At 36.9% G+C, this 19,454-nt stretch overlaps 1 protein-coding gene across 3 annotated transcripts in view; it reads right to left on the minus strand.

Moving 5' to 3' along the window:
* RAB27A (RAB27A, member RAS oncogene family) overlaps positions 1-19,454 on the minus strand; it is a 257,723-nt gene that overhangs the window by 218,203 nt on the left and 20,066 nt on the right. The window contains exon 1 of one of the 3 annotated variants that reach the window (XM_053717494.1): positions 7,735-7,831. The exons of the other annotated variants lie outside the window; for them this stretch is intronic. The gene's annotated coding sequence lies outside the window, so the exon portion shown is untranslated. Of the gene's footprint in view, positions 1-7,734; positions 7,832-19,454 lie in introns of those variants that run through there. 3 annotated transcript variants of the gene reach the window in all.

The raw sequence follows: 19,454 nt of genomic DNA on the forward strand, positions 1-19,454 counted from the left end.
ATGTCTATGGGGAAATCGTGCACGAGCACGTACGACCAGCTCACCGCTGACTTAAGCAGCGCTGGTATTGGAGTGCGGTATGGAGCACAATTTTGCTCTATGCTCACTTCTTGCCTTTTAACGACGGGTTTGCAAAAACCCGTAATACCAGCGCTGTAGGTAAGTGAGCGGTGAGAAAAAACTGCTTGTTAGCACCGCACAGCTCCTAACGCAAAACTCGTAATCTGGCCGTTTGTAATTACAATACATTTATGTTGTGTTGCTACAGAATAACATATCAGTTTTCTTCTTTCTCTTGGTATCTTTTGTTGAAAAACAGGGACGTATGCTCAGGAGACGGCCTATTTCTGGAGCACTATATGGCAGTTGTTTTGCGAGAATGTTATCCTTTTGCAAGAGAACTAGATGTCAGCACTATTTCCTGCCATGTATTGCTCCAGATGCCTACCTAGGTATCTCTTCAAACACCGAATATCATGGGAACGAAGCAAATTTCATAATTGAAGTAAATTGGAAACTTTTTTTAAAATGATATGTTCTGTCTGAATCACAAAGGAAAATTTGGGGGTTTCATATCCCTTTATATTTGCATTAAGTCTTTTTGTTACTTTATCCGAAAATAAATTCACATATGTGTGTGTATAGATAGATAGATAGATAGATAGATAGATAGATAGATAGATATCAGATGTAATATTATTATAGAGTGCTATTAATCAATTAAAGGGACAGTCAAGTCCAAAAAAACCTTTCATGTTTCAAACAGGGCATGTAATTTTAAACAACTTTCCAATTTACTTTTATCACCATTTTTGCGTTGTACTGCACTAATTGGCTGAAAAGAAAGTCAATAGATAATAAATAAAATGTCATGTGATCAGGGGGCTGTCAGAAGACGCTTAGATACAAGTTAATCACAGAGGTAAAAAGTATATTAATATAACTGTGTTGGTTATGCAAAACTGGGGGAATGGGTAATAAAGGGATTATCTATCTTTTTAAACAACAAAAATTCTGGTGTTTACTGTCCCTTTAAGTACAGTACAATTTACTCTTCCTAACAGTCAGGATAAGAGGGGTTGTTAAATGCTATAATATCAAATTATACAGAAAGAAAAGAAAGCATCCTTTAACAACCCCAATGCTGGGAGACAAAAAGTCTGCAGAGTGTTTTTTTTTTTTTTTATATATATTTGAATCGAACATGGTTTATTATATTTAACTATGAGCTTTTTTACATTTATCTAATAAATGCTATGTTTTAGTTTGGAATGAGCACTGATACTAGGGAATCTATGCCTTTCAGGGGATAATTATATGTATGGGGCTAATTATTTGTCTCCCAGAATTGGGGTTGTTGTTTAAGGATGCTTTTTTTTTTTTTAGTATATTTATATATACTGTATAAGGAAGTAAATGTGAACTGGTTACAGAGACACACCACAGTCACTTTCTGCTGACCCCTTGTGATGGAATATGAAACTGCAGTTTTTTATTAAAACTACGTAGGGCTATCATTTATATTCACCAAGGTGACCAGGCAACCTGAATTTGTTAATGGGACAGTCTACTTGAAACATTTTATTGTTTAAAAATATAGATACTTTACTACCCATTCTCCAGCTTTGCACAACCAACATTTTCATATTAATATACTTTATAACTTCTAAACCTCTAAATTTCCATATAGATAACATTGTGCTCACTCACGTGGAGTTATGCATGAGTCAACACTAATTGGCTAAAATGCAAGCTTGTAAAAAGCACTGAGATAAGGGGCAGTCTACAGAGGCTTATATACAAGGTAATGTATCACAGAGATAAAGTGTGTATACAAGATATATATATATATATTTACACACACACACAAATATTTTGTGTGTTTTTTGTATACACATATATACATACGTATACACATAGTTACATACACACACACATATTCACACATATATATATATATATATATATATATATATATATACACACACACACATATATATATATATATGGGTGTGTGTTTGTATGTGTGACAATCGGGGCTAGACATATCCACCTAAAATTTAACGGTTCATGAAATAACTTGGATTGAGAACCACTGTAATAAAGGGATTATCTATCTTTTTTTTTAAAATAACAATTTTCAAGTAGGCTGTCCCTTTAAACTTTGTGTGAACTTAGTGGGACATTATAATACATTAGAGCATGTCATTTTGGCACTAGTGACAACTCAGGAGATGTAGAGAACTGATGCCAAGTGGATATAGCCAGTGACCCAATCAGAAGGAGTAGTCACACCGTGTCTTACAAGGAAATATGAGGGTCATAAACGGGACTTTTAGAGTACTTTGGCATATGATTTTATGTTGCATTCTACCCAATATAAATCCCCCACTTTAAGATTGTACTATCTTTCCATAGCAGAGGTGATTGGCCATAAAAAGCGTTAGGCACGCGGCCCGGGGCTGTGCACTGACAGACTTGGAACAGAGTCAAAGAGCAGAATTTTCAAAGTTTGTGCGCCTAAACCTTTAATTTAGTGATTTATTTTTAGAGTGCACTGTTTATCTTTCATGTGATGCTTTGCTGAGCCAGGGAGCAGCTCTATAATTAATGCAGTGCAGTTTACATATTTTGTATGTGTGTGTGTGGTGTTTGAGTGTTTTTGTGTGTGTGCCTGAGTGTTTTTGTGTGTGTCTGAGTGTGTGTGTGTCTGAGTGTTTGTGTGTGCGCCTGAGTGTGTTCCCAAGTGTTTGTGTGTGCATCTGAGTGTGTTCTTATGTGTGTCTTTGTGTTTTTGTGTTTGTGTGTGTCTGTTTTCTGTCCATTGGAGAAGTTTCTTCTTGCAGTAAAAAAAAACATTACTGGGGGGGTGACACCATAACTTACCGCACCGGTGACACCAACCCTAGTGACGCCACTGGTAATGTGCACTGAGTTTTTAGAATTGGGGCCTTATATGCATTTGTAAGGTAAGAAGCTGCACTAGGTATAGCAATGCCAAACAATATTTTTTGTTAGCAATTACCTGCTTACTTATGACAGCTATCTACACTTCTGACAAGGGAATCAAAGCACATTGTGCACTAGTACTGCCAAAATTATATTCAACCGTGAAAAACAATTATAAAGAACAAAGGTAAATACCATGCAGGTGTAGATGACATTCTCAGACACAGCCTTCCTGATTTACTACTGCTAACGACGAGCCAAAGAGCAGAACAAGTTTATTTATATCATACGTTAACCATTTTACCATGAGAAAGTGAATACCATTGTTCTATCACTCACATGACAGAATTCCACAGCTAAACACACTGTCATGAGAAAATGCCCAAAGGGAATACCTAGGATTTGAGTAATGTTGTCTAATAAATTTAAGGTTTTTAATATATTTCATTTTATAATTCAGCAGTGAGTTTCAAGATTTTCAGTACTCAACTGAGGTGGGATCTCACAAGTACTCATAACCAGAATAAGCTGAAGTGAATTCTGAGAATAATATTTGCTTCACTGGATGCAGCTGATGCAGCTATGTCAAACAGCTCAGGAAGTAGTTGAATGAAGTTAGTTAGGATTTGAAAAGTTTATATAAGAGGCAGCCAAAACATGGTTTTAAGAGCCAGGAATAAATATAAATAAGACATGGAAAATACTTCCCCTTTACAAAACCCATCCCTTAATAATATTCCTAAATTGAGTAATCACATATACTCATTCAATAATGTTCCTCTTTAGGCCAATCTATTGTTTCATTTGTTACATTTATCCAGGTCATTAACAATAAACATAGTTTTTGGGGATCTTTGGGAATACTGATTATCCCCATCATTATTAAAGGACTATATATTTATGTGACCTCAAAATTAAACTACTCAGAGGAACATTTTTTTAGGTATAAGTACTCAGCAAAACAGTTCTGGGCCTCTGGCCTTGCGACAAGCAGAAGGTAAAACATCAGTAATGAGCATTCATAGGGCCAAGTATGCAGTCTCCAGTGTCCTCAAACGGAACACATTGCAGTTTAATTTACACACACATAAAAACACATGATATAGTATAGCCACACTCACAGACATAAATACATATACACACACAAACATAGATGTATATGAACATTACACTTACACACATGTATGTACACACATTACACTTACACATACACAGATGTGTACACCGCCATTGCACTTACATACAAAGCTGTATACACGCACATTACACTTACACACACACAGATATATACACACATGTACAGTGGGGCAAAAAAGTATTTAGTCAGCCACCAATTGTGCAAGTTCTCCCACTTAAGAAGATGAGAGAGGCCTGTAATTTTTATCATAGGTATACCTCAACTATGAGAGACAAAATGTGGAAACAAATCCAGACAATCACATTGTCTGATTTGGAAAGAATGTATTCTTTCTCATCTTCTTAAGTGGGAGAACTTGCACAATTGGTGGTTGACTAAATACTTTTTTGCCCCACTGTATGTACACACATTGCACTTACACATACACAGATGTGTACAGCGCCATTGCACTTACATACACAGCTGTATACACGCACATTACACTTACACACAGCTATATGCACACGCATTACACTTACACACATACAGATGTGTACACGCACATTACACTTAGATACACAGCTGTATATACGCACATTACACCAACACACACAGATGTATACACACACATTACACTTACACATACACAGATGTGTACACCGCCATTGCACTTACATACAAAGCTGTATACACGCACATTACACTTACACACACACACACAGCTGTATGCACACACATTACACTTAAACACACACCGATGTGTACATGCACATTAAACTTACACACATAGATGTATACACGCACATTACACTTACACATACACAGATGTGTACACCGCCATTACACTTAAATACGAAGCTGTATACACGCACATTACGCTTACACACACACATGTATACATGCACATTACACTTACACATACACAGATGTGTACACCGCCATTGCACATACATACAAAGCTGTATACACGCACATTACACTTACACACACACAGCTGTATGCACACACATTACACTTACACACACACACCGATGTGTACACGCACATTACACTTACACACAAAGCTGTATATACGCACATAACACACACACAGATGTATACACGCACATTACACTTACAAATACACAGATGTGTACACCGCCATTGCACTTACATACAGAGCTGTATACACGCACATTACACTTACACACACAGATGTATACACGCACATTACACTTACACATACAAAGCTGTATACACACACATTACACTTACACACACATGTATGCACACACATTACACGTACACATACAGCTGTATGCAAGCACATTACACTTACACACACACAGATGTATAAACGCACATTACACTTACACACACACATGTATGCACACACATTACGCTTACACATACACATATGTGTACACCTGCATTGCACTCACATACAAAGCTGTATACACGCACATTAAGCTTACACACACAGCTGTATGCCCACACATTACACTTACACACACACACAGATGTGCACACGCACATTACACTTACACACACACACAGCTGTATATACGCACATTACACTTACACACACAGATGTATACACGCACATTACACTTCTACACACACACAGCTGTATGCACACACATTACACTTACACACACACCGATGTGTACACGCACATTACACTTACACACAAAGCTGTATATACGCACATTATTATCCATGAAAAAAATGGCACTGGTTAAAAACTTAAAAGAATACTTTATTTCTTCAGCTTAAAACATAGCTTAGTTAAAAAAACATGGCACAGACAGGTAGACACGTCTAACATGTTTCGGCCTTAATTGGCCTTAATCATAGACACACACAAACAGATGTATACACGCACATTACACTTACACAGATGTATGCACGCACGTTACACTTACACACGTATGCACGCACATTACACTTGCACACACACAGCTGTATACACACACAGTACACTTACACAGATGTATATACGCTCATTGCACTTACACAGCTGAGTGTTTACATGCACATTATACTTATACAGATGTATATACGCTCAATGCAGTTACACACACACAGCTGTTTACATGCACATTACACTTATACAGATGTATATACGCACATTACACTTACACTCACACACAGTCTGTATACATTCACAGATGTATATACATACATTACACTAACACACACACAGCTGTGTACACGCACATTACACTTAAACACACAGATGAATATACGCACATTACACTTACACACACAGATGTATACACGCACATTACACTTACACAGATTTATGCACGCACATTACACTTACACACACAGATGTATACACTTACACACAGTCTGTATACATTCACAGATGTATATACATACATTACACTTGCACACACACAGCTGTGTACACGCACATTACACTTAAACACACAGATGTATATACGCACATTACACTTACCCATGAATGCACACACATAACACTTACACACACACACACAGCTGTTGTATACATGTACATTAGTTACACACACAGATGTATATACACATATTAAACTTACACACACACAGCTGTATACACGCACAGGTGTATATACGCATATTACACTAACATAGATGTATATACACACATTACACTTACACTTACACACATGTATATACGCACAATACAATTACACACATGTATGCACACACATTACATGTACACACACACTGTCTGTGGGACGACTGCGGTTCACCAGAAGGGGAAAGTATTAATACATATTATACACCTGTTTGCATGTACACATTACACTTACATACACACACACATGTGTATATATACACAATACAATTACACACATGTATGCACACACATTACACGTAAACACACACTGTCTATATACACACATTACACTTACACACATGTGTATACGCACAATACAGTTACACACATGTATGCACACACATTACATGTACACACACACTGTCTATATACACACATTACACTTACACACACACACACATGTATATACACACAATACAATTACACACATGTATGCACACACATTACACGTACACACACACTGTCTATATACACGCATTACACTTACACACATGTATATACGCACAATACAATTACACACATGTATGCACACACATTACATGTACACAAACACTGTCTATATACACACATTACACTTACACACACACATGTATATACACACAATACAATTACACACATGTATGCACACACATTACACGTACACACACACTGTCTATATACACACATTACACTTACACACATGTATATACGCACAATACAGTTACACACGTATGCACACACATTACATGTACACACACACACTGTCTATATACACACATTACACTTACACACATGTATATACACACAATACAATTACACACATGTATGCACACACATTACACGTACACACACACTGTCTATATACACACATTACACTTACACACATGTATATACGCACAATACAATTACACACATGTATGCACACACATTACATGTACACACACACTGTCTATATACACACATTACACTTACACACACACACATGTATATACACACAATACAATTACACACATGTATGCGCACACATTACACGTACACACACACAGATATATACATGCACATTGCTTACAAAGATAAATGTCTGCATGCACATTACACTTACACACAGATACTGACTGGGTAGCAGCCCTAGCTGGACCTGGTTGCTAAAGTTATACTGCCAGTCAGTGGAAAAAGCAAGTGTGCTGGTAAACTCTGCAATAACCAGCATTTCCACCAATGGCAGATCAGGAGTCAATTGCCAGCCTGTCCTCAGCCCAACTGCTCCTGGGCAGTGCTGCAGCCCCCATTATCACACTCCAAATATATAACAGATATGGAGCCCACAGGCAGGGAATAAAGGGAAGTGGAGAGGAGTTGTAAACATTCCTGAGAACTTTCTGCGTACTTCACGTTGAGCAAAGCTACATACTAGGGAAGACTCACATGACATCAAGAAAACACAAAAGAAATATTGTTCTTGACAAGCAGTTTCCATTTATGGCTATAATATATTTATAGATTAAGAAAAATGCGCCGTCACATTTGAGGATCACACTGCTTTCCCTTTGCTGAATATTTGTGCTGAGTCCTTCCTTACAGAATGCTCAATTGCCAGGTTACCTGCTTCTAAGCAGCTTCCCTGTGATTCTTGCCAATCTGACCATGAGTCTGTCCATACCTCTGTGCTGACCTATAATCTGCACCAGATCACATATCTCTGTCTATATTTACTTTTATTTGTCCTCAGATCTAAATGTTACCAGCTTTACAGAAAATGCAACAGCTCCTGCAACCTCACTGAATATTACTCCAAGTTTTTCTTTTGACTTCTACATTCAAGAAACACTAGCATGAAGGGGGGGGGGGGGGACTGATAAGGAAAATTATTCAAATTATTTATTGGGCATGTCTTACTTTTATTATCATATGTCCTTAGTTCTCTTGTTGAAGGAGACAATGACAAAAGGAATATATGTGCAACTACAAATCAGCAGCCAGCACCCAGTAGTACATTGCTGGTCCTGACCCTAAACAGGTATGCTTTTCAATAAAAGATACAAAGGGAATGAAGCAAATAAGATAATAGAATTCAACTGACAAGTTATATAAATTTGCATGCTCTATCTGATTTTAACTGTACAATCCCTTTAACACAAAATGACATGAAGCGAAAAGTCCCATAGTTTATACATTGTTGCTTTGCATAAGAAGAAAGATATTTATCTTAAGAAACCAGGCCAAGCATACAATTGTAAAGGAAGGCTAATTTAGCCTTTTTAACTCAGAGAACAGCACCCCTTTCCACCATTATGGTCGTTCCATGCCATTTCTAACTGCGTTGGGCTTTAGCGCCGTTAGGAAGGCATGGAATGTTCTAGCCGTTTGGCTGTACTGAGGCCATAGGTGCTTCCTGAATGAAATCGCGGGCTGGAGGGCGTGCCTAGTATCATAGGCACTTTCCCCTGACACAATCCCATCCTTAAAATCCCACGATCGCATGAATGATTGTGTGATTTCAATTTTTCCTTATTTGTTTACATAGGAAATTTGTTCTGATGTAGACAAATAAGACCCGGCAGGAAGGGGTTAACAACTGCATGTATGTACCATGCACTAACTTGTCTGTCAATCAACCTAGGAAAAAATGACTAACGGCAGCACATGTTACAATGCAGAGTCCATTAAGCACAGGTATGAGTGATTACATGTGAGCACAGTTGTGCAATTTGATGCAAGATAATGTGGTGTAGGTCAGCGGTCGCCAACCAGTGGTCCGTGGACCCCTGGTGGTCCACGAGAAGATGGTGTTGGTCTTTGACATCATCAAGCAGGAATTAAAGGGACAGTCAACACCAGAATTCTCTTTGTTTAAAAAGAATGATAATCCCTTTATTGCCCATTCCCAGTTTTGCATAACCAACACTGTTATAGAAATACACTTTTTTACCTCTGTGATTACCTTGTATCTATGCCTCTGCAAACTGCCCCCTTATTTCAGTTCTTTTGACTTGCATTTTAGCCAATCAGTGCTCACTCCAGGGTAACTTCACGTGCATGAGCTCAATGTTATCTATATGAAACACATTAACTAATGCCCTCTAGTGGTCAAACTGCATTCAGATTAGAGGCAGTCTTCAAGATCTAAGAAATTAGTATATGAACTTCCTAGGTTAGCTTTCAACTAAGAATACCAAGAGAACAAAGCAACATTGGTATAGCGCTGTGGAATCTGTTCGCGCTCTACAAATAACCGATAATAATAATTGGTCATAAAAGTAAATTGGAAAGTTGTTTAAAATTGCATTCCCTATTTAAATTATGAAAGTTTTTTTTGGACTTGACTGTCCCTTTAATCTCCTCTGATGGTGTCACCCCCGTTGCGCCGCCACTCCCTACAGTGCCTGGCTGGACATCAGTGAAAACCGACGGAGGAGTTAAATTACAATCTCCCTACGCACGTTGCGTAGTACTGCGCAACTTGCGTAGCTAGATTGTATTTTTAACTCCTCCCGCCCGGCACACTGCTCAGAGGAAGATGCTTCCATTCTAAAGCCCGCAGAGGTTGGTATAGTCTTGGCTTGAAATAGTGGAATTAAAGTATATTAAAAAAAAATCTTAAAAACATATTTAATTTATTTAATTTATTTTCTAATATTTAATTTATCTTCTTCCCTTTACCTGTCTCTTTGTACATAGTAGTTTTCCTAATTCCTTCAGATGGACTTACATCACTGTTTGTCTTCCTCCCCTCCATCTTCTTTTTTTTAAAATTAAATATTAATTATTTTACCATCTAATAATTTTCCAGCGCACAAAGCCATTCTACCTGAATTCCAGTAATTGCCATCCAGCAGATCAGCCATATCTCACCAGTATTATAGTAATTGCCAGTAACATCAGTCGTGGTTAGCTCACATCCATATTGAGAGCTTTCTGATATAAACTTAATTTATGACTCCAATGTCTGTCCATGATCATAAGTAGTTTTGAATAATTCCTAACTGGGGAGGTAACTTGGAAGTCTTGTGGTCCTTTTAAACATAATTCTTTTTTTCCCACTTTCTGCCTCTCTGTTTCCAGCTCAAAATTTGTCACTCACCCTTCATCTGTCATTTGAAAGTATTCTCTCAGCTCTGTCATTCAGAATTCTTAAAAATGTGCAACTATATACATAATGTAAACTTAGCTATGGTTATACTAGTTATGTACAGTATGTGTGTGTGTATATATATATATATGTGTGTGTGTGGGGGGTGTATGTGTATATATATATATATATATATATATATGTATATATATACTGTATATATACATACATACACACATTATAGAGGTTTGTACCTTTTTAAAAAAAATTAATGTTAGTGGTCCACGGGATTCAAAATTTTGAGTTTAGTGGTCCCTGAGGTCCGCAAGGTTGGCGGCCCCTGGTGTAGGTAGCGTTGCCAGACGTCCAGTATTCTTAGCAGTCTGTCCAGCAAAATTGATTTAATCATACTGGACACTTCAATGTACAGTTTTATAAAGTTCCCTGCCACAGTTAAATGTAAATGGCCTGTTATGCCCCTACTAACATAGTACTAACATGGCCTGGATAGAAGCAACATTGTAGAAGCACTAATCTATGTGTTACTGAAGCCAAGAAGGGTAAGAAAAAAACCTATTGCCTTAAAGTGAAGGTAAACTTTGATGAATGAATGCCCGTTTTTTAAAAATACTATTAAAAACAGGGGTACTTTCATTCATCAAAGTTTACAAAGCAGCCGTTTTGATTAAAAACCTACCTCTCTTCTTTGCACAACCAGAGCAGCTTCCACCACCCGGAGATCCTCTCTTCACATGTCATCAATGACTAATCCAGATTCCTCCAATCATGGCTTTCCCCCCAGGGTAGTCATTGCCTGAGGCCATGCCATGATTGGAGGAAGCTGGATTAGTCATTGATGACGCGTGAAGAGAGGATCTCTGTGTGGGGGAAGCTGCTCTGGCTGGGGAAAAAACAAAGGTACGTTTTTAATCAAAATGTCTGCTTTCTAAACTTTGATGAATGAAAGTGCCCCTGTTTTTAATAGTATTTTTAAAAAAACGGACTATTATTCATCAAAGTTTACCTTCACTTTAAGTATTAATGGCAGTCATGGAAATGTTAAAACCCCACTCTGTGTCACATGTTACCAGTGCAGTAATATTACCACAATGGCATATGAAAACAGTCAAAGAAAAAAAAAAGTGTGTGTATGTTGTTGGCATCCAAGGGGATAAAAGTCACTGCTCACTTGTGAAAAATATACAGGATGGGGGGGGGGGGGAATCAAGGTTGGGGGCTGATGTAGAGCTTTAAAGAGGAACTTATTGATTGACCCTTACATACCACATGTACCCGCTCACTTATAACATGTCCGGAATTTGGGTGGCTGACAGTTGGCAATTCTACTAGTAGGTGTGAGTGGGGGTATGCATGCAATACTCATGTGTGATACATATGGCTAATGCTACAAAACACATTTGCAGCAATTTTCCATTTAACATAACAGAAGCTACACAGAACATCGACCAGTATATTAATAAAACCTATTAAAGGGCTTTTTTTTATATTTTACTGGCTACAGGACTCATTACACAGCATGCTTCAACACTGCTATAAAACATAGGTTTCCAATTACACATTACTAGTGATTGAGTTGTGACTTTTTTTTGTTGTGTCTATAAGTGTTATAATATACTGACTCTTGTTTTACAAATCAGGTTCCTTTGCTGAATAAATTTAGTTGTTTTTTTTTATACTCTAGGATGCATTTTCTGTTTGTTTCAATCTGAAATAAAAAAAATACTTTTCTTAATATGTTTCTTTGCAGGAAAAGCACAGACATGTAACTATATATATATATATATATATATATATATATATATATATATTTATATATATATATATATATATATATATATGTGTGTGTGTATGTGTGTATATATATATATATATATATATATATATATATACAGGTAGCCCTCAGTTTACGCTGGGGTTAGGTTCCAGAAGGAATGGTTGTAAATCGAAACTGTTGTAAATTGAAACCCAGTTTATAATGTAAGTCAATGGGAAGTGAGGGAGATAGGTTCCAGGCCCACCCAAAATTGTACAATATGTGTATATATGGCTATAATTACATATTACATATACAAACATAGCTACATATGTACACACACACACACACACACATATATTTATATATATATTATTATTTTTTAAACTTAAGAAGAGAGATAAATGAAAGGGGTATGATTAAACCTCTTTCCAAAAGTAAGGGAAATCAGCACTCTTTTAGCATTAAACCATAAGTTCTTTTATTATCAATATATGCATCTCCCAGACCCAAGTGAATTCCCACGTGAAATTTGAACCATTATTTCTATACATATAAGCACTTCTAAGTGCTTGTTGAAACCGTCTACTTAAACACCTTACAAATGCCACACTTAATATGTCACTTTAAGACTAGCATACTTCAATAGGCACATATCGTCCATTGCTCATATCGATTTCAACCTCAATTTTTCAGGCAAGGTTAGTTCATCATCCAGAAAAAGGATAAAATACATTGGGATTGTCCATCCTGCATGTTTTGCAAAACAAAGCAGTTATATTCAAACTGTATTGGTTCAGCTCCCTTAAATGCTCTATCATCAACCAGAGCTGTTTTACACACTCTAGCATGTCACGCCAAATGGGCTGTTACAAATCTTGTTTACAGGCTTACAAGGTGCAATCAGCGACTGCGGTACATAACCTCTCATAAGGTCAAACTGCACCCGCTAAACCTCCTCCTCTTATCGGATCCGTGGAAATTGCTAGCAGTTATTTGGATCATCAGTAGCATAAGCCTCCAAGACGCACCACTATCATGGTGAACAGTCTCCCTGCTTCTCACACATGCAGGTTTTTTCCAAATCACATAGACGGTCCACAGCACCTTAAAAAGTATGTCTTACTTTATTGGCTACAGATAAAAACAATAGAAATAGTGACGTTTCGGGGTCTCCCCCTTAAACATACACTTTCTACTGTATCACTTCTTGGAGTTCAAATGCAGGTTTTTCCAGCGTGCTCTTGGGTCTGACGTCACCACTCACTGCAACCAGGTGTAGTGTTTCCAAGCAGGTATGCAATGCAATCCGGGGGAGTTCAACAGCAATTCATACCCCTTTCATTTATCTCTCTTTTTAAGTTTTAAAAAAAGTTAATTTGAGGGTCTGCACTAATAATCCATTGAATAAGGTCAATAATTCTATATATAACCATTTGTGTATGGATTAAAAAATAGGACTACGCCCTCTCCCCGCCCTATTAATTAAATATATATATATATATATATATATATGTATATCCATGTTTAGAGATGTATATGAATGTATTTCTATGTTAAAGCCCCTACCTGCCTTTTTTCCTAACACCTGAGACCTCATATCTTTCAGCCCTTATAATTGTTTTATGCATTTTTTTTCAATAATATTTATAAGAGTGTGTTACTATGAGTGTAACTGTGTACTTTTTAATGTAATTTTGATGTATTTTGTGCAACTTTTTTTAGTGTTACAGTTAACCAGAGCTCTTAGGTCACACTATCCGGACGCATGTCAAATTCAATTACGCTTGAGTGAACGCATTTACTTTCAACTCTTAATACAGACGCTACTTCTGATGCGGTAAACCAATATAGATCACATGCAACGGTTAGGGCACCACTTGTAATCTGGCCTATGTGTCTTCCTTGGTCTGTATAATAACACAAGTAAACCAATGCACTTTGTTTCCAGGAAATTATTGGCTGATGACTGTCACATGATACAGGAGGAGTGGAAAAAGACATAACTGAAATTTGTCAGAAAAAAAATCTTCTACTCATTTGAAGTTCAGACTAAGGGGCCGAATTATCAAGCTCTGAAAGGAGATTGATGCCCCTGTTTCCACGGGAACAAAAGACTGCTGCTCCATAACTGATCTGCTGCCTCTGAGGCTGCGGTCTTCAATCCGCCCGATCCTATACGATCGGGCTGATTGAAACCCCCTGCAAGTGGCCGATTGGTGTCGGCATTTATCGATGTGCAGCGGACATGATACGCTACATCGTATCATGTCCACTCGCACTTTAATAAATCGGCCCCTAAGTTCTATTTTATTGTCTTTTAATTATGCATTTGTTGATTATGTAAATCCACTGTATTTACTGGTCCTTTAAGATGACTGTGGCAAGCATTTAAGATTGTCTGATGGGAGCAAATGTGTTTTATCTATGGAAACTATAGCACACGACTGTCCTTTCTGTACCACAGCTTCCTGTTACACCACAGGCGGTTTAGAGCGATAAAACACTCAGTCCTAAACTTATTTTGCAAAGCTGATTAGAACATCTGATTTGTTAATATTTAAGCAACAGTGCGAACGCCAGAACCAAAATAAGGAAATGCAAACAAGATTCTGATCATGCTGCTAAGCAATTCTTTATATAGACACTAACTTTTTTTTTGTTTTTCTTTATACAAGGTTTACATAGTAAATTTCATCTTGCAAATGTATTATCTACTAGTTATGTTATTTTGCACCCAATATAAGCAGAACGGTCAAAGTAATTTGCTATAACTAAACATAAAACTGAAAGGGGCACGTGAATAAAACCAATTTAAGAAATTTGTAATAAATAGAATAATAAGTAAAATAAAATAAAGATGTCAATATACCTATAACCAATATGAATAATTTCTACTACAAGTTATAAGTTTTACTCTAGAAGTTTGGTGAGAAAAAAACATGGATATTTTATTGTAAATCATTTATAGTGTTATGGCGCTGTTGCATAACAATGTCATATACTATAATTATATATAAATGCTGAAAACTTGAAGTAAATTGTGTGAGGATTACATTTTGAAAAATATAAAGAGAAAAAGAAAGGACTAACTTGCAGCACAAACTACTGAACAAAGCTTTATGGAATTTTTCATGTGGACAGATTATTTTGTCTAGCTTTTGGGGGGGGTAGTGTAGGTGACAAATGAACAGAAATTTCTAAAATATAAAGAGTGTGCCATTGGATTAAACAAACTGGGAACAAGTCAGGGTTCACAGACTTATGTAATCACCCTTGACTTGTTCCCAGTTTGATTGAGAGCTTGCATTTGTATGGCTGTATTAAGGACCCAGGTTTTGGGAGAGACCTTGACGTGGCACTGGGGTTGTCCCATTTGGCCAGATGCGGTAACTAACTCTTCCAGTTTTGCTTTTAATCTTAGCTGAGAGCTTGCAAGTGAGTGCTGGACTATCTCTGTGTGTGGTTTTAATGTATTTTGTAATTTTCCCTATGGGCCGTGCACCCAGACTTGTCTGGGGTTAACTGCCCGGGACTCTGGGGACAGCACAGCTTCCTGCGAGTGCTATTGAGCACCCCAGGGCTGAGCATGTTGCAGGGTCATCGGATGTGTACCCAGTCCAGTCTGAGAGTGCAGTCCCCTTCCATGTTTGGTATATGTCTAGGGTGATTACATAAGTCTGTGAACCCAGACTTGTTCCCAGTTTGTTTGATTGAGAGCTTGCATTTGTATGGCTGTTTAGGGACCCAGGTTATGGGAGAGACCTTGATGTGGTACCTGGGCTTGTCCCATTTGGCCAGATGCGGTAACTAATTCTTCCAGTTTTGCTTTTAATGTTAGCTGAGGGCTTGCAAGTGAGTGCTGGACTCTCTCTGTGTTATATACTATATATAATAAGTGTGTGTGTATGTATTTGTCTAAATATGTATGTATACATATATATATATATATATATATATATATATATATATATATATATATATATATATATATATATATATATATATATATAAAATAGAGAGAGAGAGAGAGAGAGAGAGAGAGAGAGGGAGAGAATTTGTGTTCTTAAATGAATAGAGAATTACATGTATGCTTGAAGCAAACTTTTTTTTTTCTCTGAAGCTTGACAATTTGTCATGGACTCCTATGGTCTGTTTTAATTGGCTGTAAGCACAAACCAGGTCATCCTAACAGCAGCAAGCTCCAAAACAATTATTAGCTATCTTTAGATTAGCATTAATGGAGATCAGAAAGTTATCAGGCCATAACTAGCACAGCACAAATATAATATGTCTAATAATGGGAGCAGAACATTTTGTATCACATTAATTCAGTGTATTCCAAAGGACTTTATAAAATGTCACAGTAGAGTACTCTTTGTTTCAGGAAACAGGGCATATTTTTCTTTTTCTATATGAAAAATATTGCCCCAGGCTCTTTTTAAAAAAAAATTATGTCTGAGAACTATATGATGTAAAATAGCATCAGGAAATGAACATAATAAGTGGGCCCTATTTAAAGTGACATGAAAGGTACATTTTTTCTTCTGTCTTAAAATATTTAAAAAATATTAGAGTTTATTTCAGCCAATGAGAAAGTATAATAAAATATATAAGATATAGGTTGTGCACATTCATTGCCTACTAGATTTAAAGAGTCACTAACCTAAATACATTTTATAAGCAAAGTATATAGGTTTTTCCCTGCCTCCCTCTAGTCATGGGTTCAACCATGTTCAAATTCATCTTTCACTACACTCCAGTGCTGACCTGTTTGCACATTTGCAGCAATGCTCCTTTAGATACCTGCAGTGGAACCTAGGTTCCAAATGGCGTCACCTGTAATTAAAGGGAGGTGTATGAGATGTGTTTAATGTCCCTTTAATACAAATGTTTTACTTACCATTTTCATGCACACAATATTTTGCAAGCATATCTGCTGCATATACAAAATGCCAAGACAAAAAAGTAATAGATAACATAAAATGATGGTTGTAATTTTCTCAAGACCTTTCTAAATTAAAGGGCCACAAATAATTTGTTAGAGCATGCAATTTTAACACCATCGACCTGCAACATACAGTAGAAGCACCACTTGGGACCCGCAGTGCCCTGTAGACCCCGAGCAAACACCGCCACTGATCCAATCAGCGGTGCTATCAATGACTCAGATATGTAACTAGCGCTACTGACTCAATCAGCAGCAGTTATCACTAGGGACCTGCATTGCTCTGTAGCACTTCTACTGTGTGTTACACCCTTTGTATGAGTTAAACACAAAGTACTACAGAATTGATACTTAGAATAACATACTCTGACAAATTAGTCTTTTTTTATTATAATGGCCCTTTAAATCATTTTTGAAACATATAGGTTTACCTCTGTGCAAATCAAATGTTCTATTTTGTGATATATTAGCTATTTTTCTGTAGAAAGACATCTTTACAATTCCGATGATAACTTACAAGACATAGAGATTTTTCACACAAATAAGCTTAAACAAAATGGATCACTTGTTAAAGGGACATGAAACCCACAATTTTTCTTTCATGATTTAGGTATAACATACCATTTTAAACAACTTTCCAGATTACTTCCATTATCACATTTCCTTAATTATCTTGGTATCATTTGTTGAAGGAGCAGCAATGCACTACTGCTTTCTAACTGAGCACATGGGTGAGCCAATGACAATCGGTGTATATATATGCAGCCACTAATCAGCAGCTAGAACCTAGGTTCTTTGCTGCTCCTGAGCTTACCTAGATAAACCTTTCAACAAAGGATAACAAGAGAAAGAAGCAAGGCAAAAGAATTTCTTAAAGATAAATAAGGTCATACTTTATCCCATTTTTCCCAGGTTACCTAAGTATGATGTGGTATTATAAATTTACACTGTGTTTGCTTTTGTCGTTGTGTGTGTTTTTTTTTGTTTTTTTGTTGTTTTTTTTTCCCCCTCTACCGATCGTTTAGAATATTCACTGTATAAATAGGATATGGAATTAAAGATAACCTCCTGGAATGTGGGGGGGATTTCTTCTCCCTCAAAACGTAAATTAATTATTAAACTCTTAGCTAGAAACAAGTCTGATATTTCTTTCCTACAGGAAACCCACCTCGAAGATCACGAGGCTAAGAAACTTAAGATTAAATGGGTGGGTGAGGTAGTTTCTTCTTCTTCTGGAGGCAGGAAATGTGGGGTAGCGATTCTCATAAATAAGACCTTGGATTATAAAATTGATCGGATAGAATCAGACCCGGAAGCTAGATTTATTATTTTACATATATATATAAATGATTTAAAATTTGTTTTCTGCAATATTTATGGTCCCAATAAGTTGGATAGGGTATTTTGGGATAAGATCAAATGTAAATTGTTTCCTTTGGTTAAAGAAAATCTGGTCATTGGAGGTGATTTTAACATGACACTATTTCCAGAACTGGATCGGCTTGCTACTAAAAATATTTCAGAGAATAGGAGAAGTTCAAAGTATTTTTTACGATTTTGCCAGAAATTACAGGTCTATGATATATGGCGTAGGTTAAATCCAGATGTTCAGAATTTCACATGTGAATCTAAGGCACATAGGACGTTTTCTCGCATAGACTTATTCTTAGTCTCAGAGTCCTTGCCGGTGGCTAAATTAGAGGCGGAGATTGATGAGATAGTAGTCTCGGACCACGCAATCATTTCTCTAGTGTTGTTTTTTCAGGACAAAAGGGACACCAAGTCTCCCAGATTCTTCTATCCGAGATTTCTCTATAATGATCCTAGATTTTTGGCTTGGTTAAAATATAAGTGGCAGGAGTATGTCAGGTTTAATTCCGGGTATATGCATAAAATAGAGGTTTTCTGGGAGGCGGCCAAAGCAGTGTTGAGGGGAGATATTAAGGGGTTTATGGTTACACAGAACAGGAAATCACGGGCGAGGGATACTCAATTGTCAAACCAAGTCAGAAATGCCTTCAGGAAATATTG

This window comes from Bombina bombina, chromosome 6 (assembly GCF_027579735.1).
Source record: "Bombina bombina isolate aBomBom1 chromosome 6, aBomBom1.pri, whole genome shotgun sequence".
NCBI classification, from domain to species: domain Eukaryota; kingdom Metazoa; phylum Chordata; class Amphibia; order Anura; family Bombinatoridae; genus Bombina; species Bombina bombina.